The 10,862-nt window shown below is 41.4% G+C and overlaps 1 pseudogene; it reads right to left on the reverse strand.

Moving 5' to 3' along the window:
* Nucleotides 1–7,050: 7,050 nt before the first annotated feature.
* On the reverse strand, nucleotides 7,051–10,029 carry LOC147461727 (potassium transporter 19 pseudogene; annotated as a pseudogene).
* Nucleotides 10,030–10,862: the final 833 nt, after the last annotated feature.

The following is a 10,862-nucleotide window of genomic DNA, read 5'->3' on the forward strand; positions in this document are numbered from 1 at the left end:
GTTCTTCCTCTTTGATCAACTTATCCTTATTATCAAGTAGGCATCAAGCTCCATTTGCAGATATTTGATTATTTATTTGCCATTGAAGACACTAAAAAGCATTAGGTTGCGCTCTTCTCTAATGTATCTGTTAGGAAATGCAGAATTTGACATAAAAAAGGAAGCAGCGTGGATAATTTCTAATGCGACCTCGAGAGGCACTCATGAATAGATCGAATATTTGGTTAGTTGAGTTTGCATAAATCCCCAGTGCGATTTGTTGAATCGCTTCGATAGGGGAGACAAGTGCTTGGGGAGACATATGCCATGGTTGGGTATCACGTGCCTAGTACGTAGCACCACTACAAACTCAAACCTCCAACTTGATCATGTGACATGTCGATGCTCTTTTGCAAGTAGTTGGGTGCGTTGCTTATCATTATCTTTTGTAGATTTTGGATTACTGATCCACATCATCATATACTATATTCTTTTGTACCCGTGATTAATGCCCTATAATGTTTCTCATGTCCACACTATCTTCTCCACTTTGTATCTGCACCATTCCTCCCATTGACCTTGAAATTCTTAATCTCCTATTGTTACCAAAAACTTCTCCACTACAGCCCCACATTGACCACCACAACAATTCCACCCTTAATGCTCAAGCTCCTTTTGCATACCTTTGATCCTATCATCTGTATCTCTCTTGCACCGTTCTTTGCGGCCAGCATCGTTGTCACTGCCAATATATCCACTGTATCTCTCTTGCATCGTTCTTTGCGGCCAGCATCGTTGTCACTGCCAATATATCCACTGTATCTATCCGTCTTTGATTAGAATCCTTGTCATGCTCTCTTCATCTTTCATAGCTTCTCTCATCTTGAGCATGTGTATGGAAACTTCTATCATCGGTCATCATCGTTGTCACTGCCAGTATATCCATTGTATCTATCCATCTTCCATTAGCATCCCTATCATGATCTCTTCAGCTTTCATAGATTCTCTCATCGTGTCGACAATGTCTATCATGTTGAGCATGTGTATGGAAACTTCTATCATCGTGTCGATGATGTCTACTACGATCATCATTATCAGTTCTATGATTTTTGCCATCATATTCACTTCATCTACTATCATGTCTAACATCTCCACTTATTTTTTGTTGCTCCTCTTCTTTCCAGTTAGCATCATGCACAAGCTCCTTTTGCATATGTTTGATTCTCTTGTTGTCATCACTGGGGCATGATATAGCACGTGCTGTGAGCCAAAGCGGGCCCCAAGAAGAGCGGTCACAGGTGTGTGTGTGTGTGTGTGTGTGTGTGCGTGTCGGGTCCGAAGACCAGGACAATAAAAGTGGGCAGGGACAAGGTTGGCTCGGGGAGACCGGGACAGGTTTTCCGCCCTGTCAAATTGGGTAAGTGGAGCAGGGCTGCAAGGGTCGACCCCGCATGGGCAACTTGGCAAGAATCCTGCAGTCATGGTGTTCAGTGCACCCAATGATTAGGGGCAGATATAGTGTGCAGTAAGGCGCAATAATCAACATGCACATGCGTGTGTTTGTGTGGATCACGTAGGGTGATTTTGGGCTTATGCAAGGCAAGGCGCGAGTGGGGTTAGCGAGAGAGATCTGTGGGAGCCAGCTCGCAATGAGCGTCGAGCTAAGGCGACATGTGTGTGTGTGTGTGTGTCTCATGCCAAGCAAATCAGCACAGTAATCGGATGCCAGACTCCTGTTTGGCATTTTTGAAAAATAGGTGTGTGTGTATGTTGAGTCAAGCCAAGCAACCCACATCCACGCAGATTTTTTTTTAAAAATTTTCTTTTAATGCTTTTATTTTGTTGAGAGGGCATTCCCACAGGGCATGAAAAAAATGGTAGCTGACTCATACAAGAGGGATTCACCATGGGTGTGGAACATCAAGCCATAAAGCACTTGAGCATCGAATTACTCCTCATACAAGTCAAAAATTCCTCAACAATTTTCATGCTCAATCATCCAAGTAAACCAATCCGCTACTCAAAACATTCAAGAGAAGATTTTTAAAATTTTGCCACATACAAGTTCTAGCAAACCGCATCTCCATGCATTGCATCTTCTAGATCATTTTATGGTTCACAAGTGCACAAACATCATCCGCTATGGCTTACACACTCAAAAGTACTGTGCATATTCACTTAATTTTCTCATCCATCTGCTTTCAATTGATCATGATTATGCTTGAGCAATCAAAAATGCATGCATGCACAAGAACTTTATTTTCCCTTCACAATCAATTCAATTTGACATTCAATTGAGTTTTGATCACACATATGTAACCCGATCTTCCCTTGCACCCACATCATTGATTGAAATCATAATCAGATTTGAAATCGAAACTTTTCTCATCAATAAATGCGCATTGATATGAATCCCTTCCATCCTCATTGATTCCAATGAAAGATATAAATCATCCCCAATTGCATAGCAATTGAGTCATCCACACCAGTTTCCAAATAACGCAAGCTCAATTTTTTTAATTTTATTTTTTATTCCAATAGTGACTTTTGACTAAGCATTGCACACACAATGTAGTGCTAGACTTCACCTCAAATGCAAATGCATATCCCATTTTCAATCATTGCAATTTGGTTGCTCATATCCCATGTCCATAAATCATCCAAATCCAATTAGATTTGTCATCTCAGTTTGTATGGCTACACAAATTTGATTATGGCACTTGAAAATGCACAATGTAATGAAATTTTTTGCCATATCCAATCGAATTGGCATACAACTCAATGGCAATACATACAATCATTCTCAATTATATACAATTGAGTCATACCAAGTCAATTGATCATACACACCAACCTTTTAAGCCTTTCAGTCATCATAATTGGTAATCGCTCCCAATTATTCATCCTTAATTTGGATATCCAATGCCATTGATTAGGACCACACACCCAAGTTTAGGCCAAAATTTTATGCAAAATTACATCAATTCCACATTGGAATGCACAAATTGCAATCAATCATAAATGAATGCATGCATGCTTAATTTCTCAAAAAATAACACTATTTTGACCCAATCAAGCAATGCACACACTCAAAAATTAAGCACAAATGATCAAATTTTTCTCGATTGACAATGAATTTAAGCTTATACCTAATGATTGCACACACTTTTCATGCACATTTCATAATCAAAAACCATTTAGGTACCCTAATTGACCATCAATCATAGAAAATCAAGTAGTCTTGGATAGGCACACACACTCAATTTTTGCCCAATTTGTTTGGCAATTACGCTTATCGAGTGATTAAATTAGCTTAACACTAGAATGGTAACCTAACAGGACATAAAAGTGTCCTTTCAGGGTTTTGGGAAAAAATTCCAAAACCATAGTAGATCCACTCATTTTGAAAAATCCTTTCATGAGCTTATAGTTCAATAACTACTACATATGGAAAAAATGAGAAACTTGTAATTTTTCTCATCCCTTGGTCACTACAAGCCTTCAAAGTTGATGGACCAGTGCCTTTTGCCCAAAACAACAATTTCTTACGGTTGATTGGATATATAAGAGTGGAGATTTTTGTAGGACATGAGATAAAATGCCCCGTTAACTTCAATGGGTTGGTGACCAAAACATATGGTTGCTGTCACCTCACTAATTTTTTTTTGGGAAAAAAAAATAGGTACAAAAAAGTTACATTTTTGTCATTCTGCGGACCTATCATCAAAGTTTCTATAGTCACGCTCAATACAGATACTATATCCATGTTTTCTTAGTTCCCTTTGGGCCTCTGGATTCAAAAGGAGCCATGGAGCATGTCAAAAGGATAATGGATGTCTTACAATTGGAACCTTGGGGGCAATGATAAAGTGCTAAATACAGCAAACATGAAAAAACTGGGTTTAGCATTATGACCTCTAGAAACCCATAGAAACTACTCAATATCTAGCCAAGTTTGTATTCTATGATTAGATATGGTTACTACCTACAAAATACACACAATTGGCCTAAGAAACTAGCAATATTGACAAAGTTATACTTGCTACTCTAAAATGTATCGTATTCTTCAACAATCAAAAAACTCAACCATCATCATATACTATGCTATATAGCATATTAGGTCCCCCAAAACTCAAGGAAGATTAGCTTTATGTTATACATTACACTTACACAATCAAAATTGAATTTGGATATCAAGAAAGCCACCAAAAAAATCATAAAAGTGCTAATTTTGGCCAAAAAACAGGATTATGCAATTCTTGTAAATTGGTCATAACTTCAATTTTAACACTTAGCTCTCCCTACAAGCATCAAAACATGTTGAGAACTATGAAGGACTAACCTCTAGCCATCTATACCTCACAAACATGAAGTTTAGAGTGGTATAGTTGCCAAAAATTGAAAAAAACCCAAAAATAGGACCCGTTTTTTCACACAGTTTAGGTTCAAAAATGTTGTGCAAGAGTAAGGTTAATGGTGAGATCGATACTAAAAAAAAAATGTTAAGTTTTTTTCAGCTCATAAGGCAACTTTGTGGATATATAGCACCTAGAATTTCATTTTCATACTCTTCAAATAATTCAAGCAAAATGGTCACTTAACAGGACACAAAAGTGTCCAAGGACATAAAAGTTTCCTGTTACCATTCTAGTGTTAACATACACATTATTTACATGATTGCATACTCATGTATAATCAATTCCATCACTTTATATACATGCACACACTAAAGATTAGGTGCACACACACTTGAAAATTTTGACAATTTTTTCCCTCTTTGGTGTGTGCACACACACAATGATTTTTGTGCACACACATGAATTCTTAATGAGAATTAAGCATTATTTGGATACACACAAAGTTCATTAGTCACAATTTGACTATCAATTTCATTCCATGTGTATCAAATTAAGTGCAAAATGTAGGTCAATTTGTGTTACACACCTAATTTTAGAAAATAATTAGCAACATTGAACCTCATTAATCAATCAAGAATTGACATAACAAGTGAGTGCACTTACATCGTAATTACACTCCAAGCTATTCCTGTGCTCCACACGAAGTTGCATAATTACGCACACAAGTGTGTGCACCATCAAATCAGCTCCAAAATTGACCATTTGTAGGTAAAAATCAAACACTCAAATCATCAAATTAAGCATAAATTGGTACAATTAACTTGATTAAAGTGATGATTCCACCTCTTGCAAGGGGATTTCACATACTTTACACTTCAAATGTTAGTGGTTAGGTTAGAAAAGTTAGAGTCAAAATTAGAAAAAATTAGCATGAAATTAGTACAATTAGCATGGAAAGAAGCAAAATTAGTAAGGGTTAGCATGAAATTAGTGAAATTGGGAGTGGAATTGGAGGTTTGGGGTATTCATAACCCAACATTATCATCAATTTCTTGCACAAACATCATCAAATCACACCAAAATTAAATTACACACACCCAAAAACCGAGAAATTAGTGATGAAATTACTCTATTCTACACATCCTAAACTCATTAGCTTAGGTTATCGATCCCCGACAACGGTGCCAAATGTAGGGAGGCGTTGTAGAACGACCTAATCACAACCCACAAAATTGTCAATCGTGGATTGGCAACCCGGCTAGGGCATGGAAGCACGAGCTTAGGATGTATAGACATAGAGGATTCAATGGATCATTCTACTCATCATAGAGAGAAGCCATGGAAAGGGATTCCTCTAATCAACCACACATTCCTACTTACTAATCACTTACACACAATCATGTGGTTGAAATTAACCTCTCACATCAATCACTCTATTCACAACGTCTCTTAATCACACAACTACACAAGCATATAATTAACATACCTACTCCGCATTAGTATGTCCATTCCGGCACAACCCCTCAATGCACTACGTATGCACACACACTAACCACACACCTTGTAAAGAGAGATGAAGAGAAGGAAGGCATAGCCCTCACACACTATGGCCAATGGTGTGGATATAATACATTAACTCAAAAAAGGTATTAGGAGATCTACCATCACACTAATATAATCTCACTCCACATAATCAAACAAAAAGTGTAATTGATTATTATAAATCAAGAGCTACATGGGCAAGAAAAGCCCATGAGCCTCATGACCATCCACTCTACAAAGAGAAGAACTCACCCAAGAATGACTTCTCATTAAGTATAGGGCTCTTTTATAGCTTTGGACCTCAAACCTTTCCGAACTATGGGATAAAGTTGAGCTCTCTAGCTTAAACTCATACAACTTTGGAACTCCTACATGAGCCCAAGGCCTTATACAATGAAAATGAAATATTGTGCACTAAAGCATATCCACAGCTTGGTATATAATTGGTGTAGCCCGTGTTAGCCGCTGCTAACAGATCTGCATGTGGGATGATTTACTGCTCATTGGTCTGAATGAGACACATATGGTTGAATTTAAGGCTAATATGAATGCCACATTGGGGATTTGCATCACTATTCAGGCTTCAATTTAAGAAATAGTGTAATGAAGGTATTGCATTATGTCATACAAAGTATGTGCAAACTGTGATAAGCAAATTTGTACATGATAGCTAGCTACCACTCGTATGGAAATAGGTTAGAAGCTAAGTCTATATGACGCTAGAGATCTTGCAGATGTTACCCTCTACTAGATAGTTGTTGGTTGCCTCATTTATGTATGCATTCCAAGGCAAGATATTCATTTTGCAATCTTACAAGTGAGTAGATTGATGCATAGTCCATGCTCAAAGCATTGGCAAGCAATTAAGAGGATCATTGCCTCAAGATTACATACTTTTTCTAACTTGGATTGGGCTAGTTGCTATGCGACATGATTGTCCATGAGTGGTTTTTGTTTCATGCTTGGCATTTTCATGTATATCATGGTTGAGCAAGAAGCATTATGCATTGTATGAAAAACACTGAAAAAAGACTCCGTTTTCCTACATGAGAAAATCTCTAAATCTTCTTGTGATATCTGACGCGCGCGAGAGAGAGAGAGAGAGAGAGAGAGAGAGAGAGAGAGAGAGAGAGAGAGAGAGAGATTTCTGGTCAGATCATTTTGATTTCTGCTTAATGATTTATGTGAAGAAGTATTGGTTTGCTCTTCTACTTACATTGTTCAAAATATAAGCATTGGTTTCTGCTTAAGGATTTATGTGAAGAAGTATCGGTTTGCTCTTCTACTTACATTGAAATATAAGCAGCAAGTTGACATGCTGGGCCATTCAAAAGCATGTTATCTTAAGCAAATATAAACATCATAGCTCAGAGAAAGAGGAACTATCCTTAGCTTGCTTGCTACGTTATCTCAAGCAAATATATACATCATATCCGAGCTCAGAGAAATAGGAACTATCCTTTTTAACACAAGTCCAGCTTTTGGCTTGCTTGCTTGCAGGCAGCTCGTGATCTGCATATTGTGCCCCGCACCGGTACTCCACTTTGAATCCATCCAATCAAATCTCATAGACCATTCCCACCTTGAGCAGGCGGTTGCTCTCAGGGATCGGGCCTTGGGACACACTGTTTTCTCTACAAACTCTCCGGATTATGTCATAAATCATGTTGACAACAATGCGCTTAAACCAGAACGCGCCCGGTGCGGCTTTCACATCGGCATGGCCGAGTAAGTAGGTAATGCCACCACGTTTTTGGCTTGCCTCCAACCAGTTGATCTCCCTTTTTGCAATTTCACTCAATTCATCATCATCTTCATCAGATGTTGCTTTAGACTCTCCACTGAAGTCATCACCATTAGTACTGACAGGACTCTCATATAATGTACTAGTTTGATCACTTGAAGAGCCACCCTCAGCCGTTTCCGTTTTCTCATCATCTACAACTACCTCAATAGAGTCATACTCTTCCACCTCCACGCTTACAACTGACTGGCCATCGTCTCCTACACCATTGATTGCTTTCATTCTGGATTGCATACTCTGTAATGAGATAAAATCCTTCAAGCTTTCCATCAAGGCCTCTTCAAAGCTCACCTTAGTGTCAGAATTCTTTATCTTTTTCTCCCTCCTTGAGCCTTCCATGTAGCCATACCTTGCCACACACCTGTACATCACATGCAAAGGCTTGCCATCGGTTCCATTGACGACACCGACTTTCCTTACAAGAAACCGTTGCTCCTCCGGCACGCGAGCCACCGGCAATACCTTTATGGTGACAAGAACAACCACCGCATGCACAGCATGCACATTGTCGATGAAATGGTGGTAGATAGGTGGCACTCCCCTTATTTGATGTGTGTAGACAAGGCCGACTCCTGGAACAACCGCATAATCATCCAAAGTGGTCCTCATGCTTTGTAGCACCTCTTCTGCAGGCAAAGTATGCTTGGCTTCATATTGGTACTTCTTCATGCTCACACAGTGCCATACCAGCATGATGATGAGGAGGAAGCTTGCGAAGGCAACCGGGATGAAGCCGCCCTCCACAAACTTGTAGAGATTAGAGGAGAAATACATTCCCTCAAGGGAAGCAAAGGTGAGGGCAAAGGGCAAGACCAAATAGATGGGTGTTTCCCATATGAGGAGCATAATGAGGCTGAGAAGTAAGGTGCTTATGAGCATGACCGCAATCACGACAATGCCATATGCATTTCCAATGAGGGTCGTTGTCTTGAAGCCACCGGTGATGGCAATACACAGAGCCATGAGAATCCAGTTCACTTCTGGCACATAGACTTGTCCTGAAACATGAGATGATGTGTGTACAACTTTGACATGTGGGAAGCATCCGAGAGCATGCGATTGCTGCACTATGGAGAATGTGGCTGAGATCATGGCTTGGCTTGCGATGACAGCCGCCGCTACTGCAACAATAAACACAAATATGAAGGCTCCTGATGGAATAGATTTGTAAAATGCATGTGACACGTCCTCAGGAAATTTCATCAAGTATGCTCCTTGGCCTATGTATGCAGCCAGCAAGGAAGGCGCCACCACAAAACGCAGGGCCGCTTGAATTGATGCTGCTGAGAAGTGACCAAGGTCTGCGAACATGGCCTCTGTTCCAGTGATGCAGAGAACTATGCCACCAAGAGATATCCATGCCGCCTTGCCGCCATCACGAAAGTACCAAAAGATATGCCGCGGATCCATAACAGAAAGCAGCAACATCCACCAAGAATCTGCGTTTTTCACAATGTTGTAGACGCCAACACTGAATATGGAGAAAAACCAGAGCAAAACAATGGGTGCAAAGAGGCCACCAACTTTCGCGGTGCCATATCTCTGAAGGGAGAAGAGAAATACCAAGATTAAAATGGAGATACCAGCAACAGCATTGGTTGAGAGGCTTGGAATGAGGACTTGGATGCCATCGACAGCGGAGAGGACAGAGATGGCAGGGGTGAGGGTTCCATCACCGATGACAGAGCATGTTCCAAGGAGGGTGAGGACAAGGAGCAGATGCTTGGCAATGGAGTTGCGTTCGAGGAAGCGTTTGATCGTGGAGGCGCGGCGTGAGCGCCGGGATGCGGAAGTACGATCCGGGGGGGATTTTCTGCTGGTGCTATAAACAGAGAGATCCTCATGGGCGTGGTGGTGGTTGTCATCATCAGCATGGTGATGGGGAAGTTGGCTAACACGGGCATGTCTGCAGATGAGAGAGTAGAGGGCGAAGGTGCCACCGTTGCCATGGTCGTTAGCGCGCATGACTATGGTGTACTTGATGAGGGGGAGGAGAAGGAGGGTCCAGAAGATGAGGGAGAGGGCGCCCTGGATGTGGGAGTGGGTGGGTGGGAAGGAAGGGGTGAAGGTGCTGCTGAACACATAGAGAGGGGAAGTGCCGACATCACCGAAGACGACGCCGATGCTCTGGAAGGCGAGGAGAGTGAAAGCCGACCACGAGCTGTCATGCCGGCCATGACCATGGCCATCACCGGCGCTGCTGGGCAGGCGGCTTGCCTCAAGGCTTAGGTGCTGCTGCGAGCTGGCCATGCTCCAACGACGGCCACCCAGAACAGAAAGCTTAAATCCCCCGTCTTCCTTTTTCCTGCCCAGATCGTCGTCTGGCTCTAGCTGGTCGGCATTGGAGCTCCCTTCTTCCGTCACCATGTTGATGACACCTTCTGAACCTGCCATCGAGATATATATAGGCGCGCTTTTCGCTACTTGATTTGATTTTTACTTTCACAAGAGCTTTCCTTTACGCTCTCGGAGTCATATCGCCCGTCCCCATTCAAATCCCCTCACGACCAAATTGTGATATTGGGCCCAATTTTTATGTCCGGCAGACATGGCCTCGCACGGATACAGACACAAATTACAAACAAGCCAGATGGTAACATGTCACATGCACAAAAACTCGGTGTCTCACACACATGGAGACCTTCATCTGGAAACTTGGGTCGTGACCCCCTTCTCCCCAACCGCTTTGTATAAAGAGGCACAAGCTATTAATGGAAGCCCGAGAAGTGGGATTGCTAATCGGCATCTCGAGCGCAAAAAAGGAAGGCACACGATCTGTCAAATAGGGTGGGCCTTTGCCTTCCGATTTTGTCTTATAAACTTACTTGTAGATGGGCGGGATCTACTTATGGATGTATGTTTTTCTCATGGGAAAACAAAAACATCAATGACATGTGGTTAGACCATTGGGCTCTCAAGACCAGGGTGGTGGCTTCAAATGCGAAGGGGTGTGATTGGCCTTTGCTTGTTTTATCCATTGCCATTCTCAAGATTGACGTTATGAGGACAAGGGCCCTAGGCAACCGGATCAAACAAGCAAAGTCATCGTAACCAAGCAAGCACCTACACAAAACATGCAAGAGGTATGAAATCTTTGGATCTATTTATTTTCTAATGTGTGTGTGTGTGTGTGTGTGTGTGTGTGTGAGAGAGAGAGAGAGAGAGAGAGAGAGAGAGAG

The sequence above is a fragment of the Adiantum capillus-veneris genome, chromosome 3, assembly GCF_014529385.1.
Source record: "Adiantum capillus-veneris isolate H3 chromosome 3, ASM1452938v2, whole genome shotgun sequence".
In the NCBI taxonomy this organism is placed as follows: Eukaryota; Viridiplantae; Streptophyta; class Polypodiopsida; order Polypodiales; family Pteridaceae; genus Adiantum; species Adiantum capillus-veneris.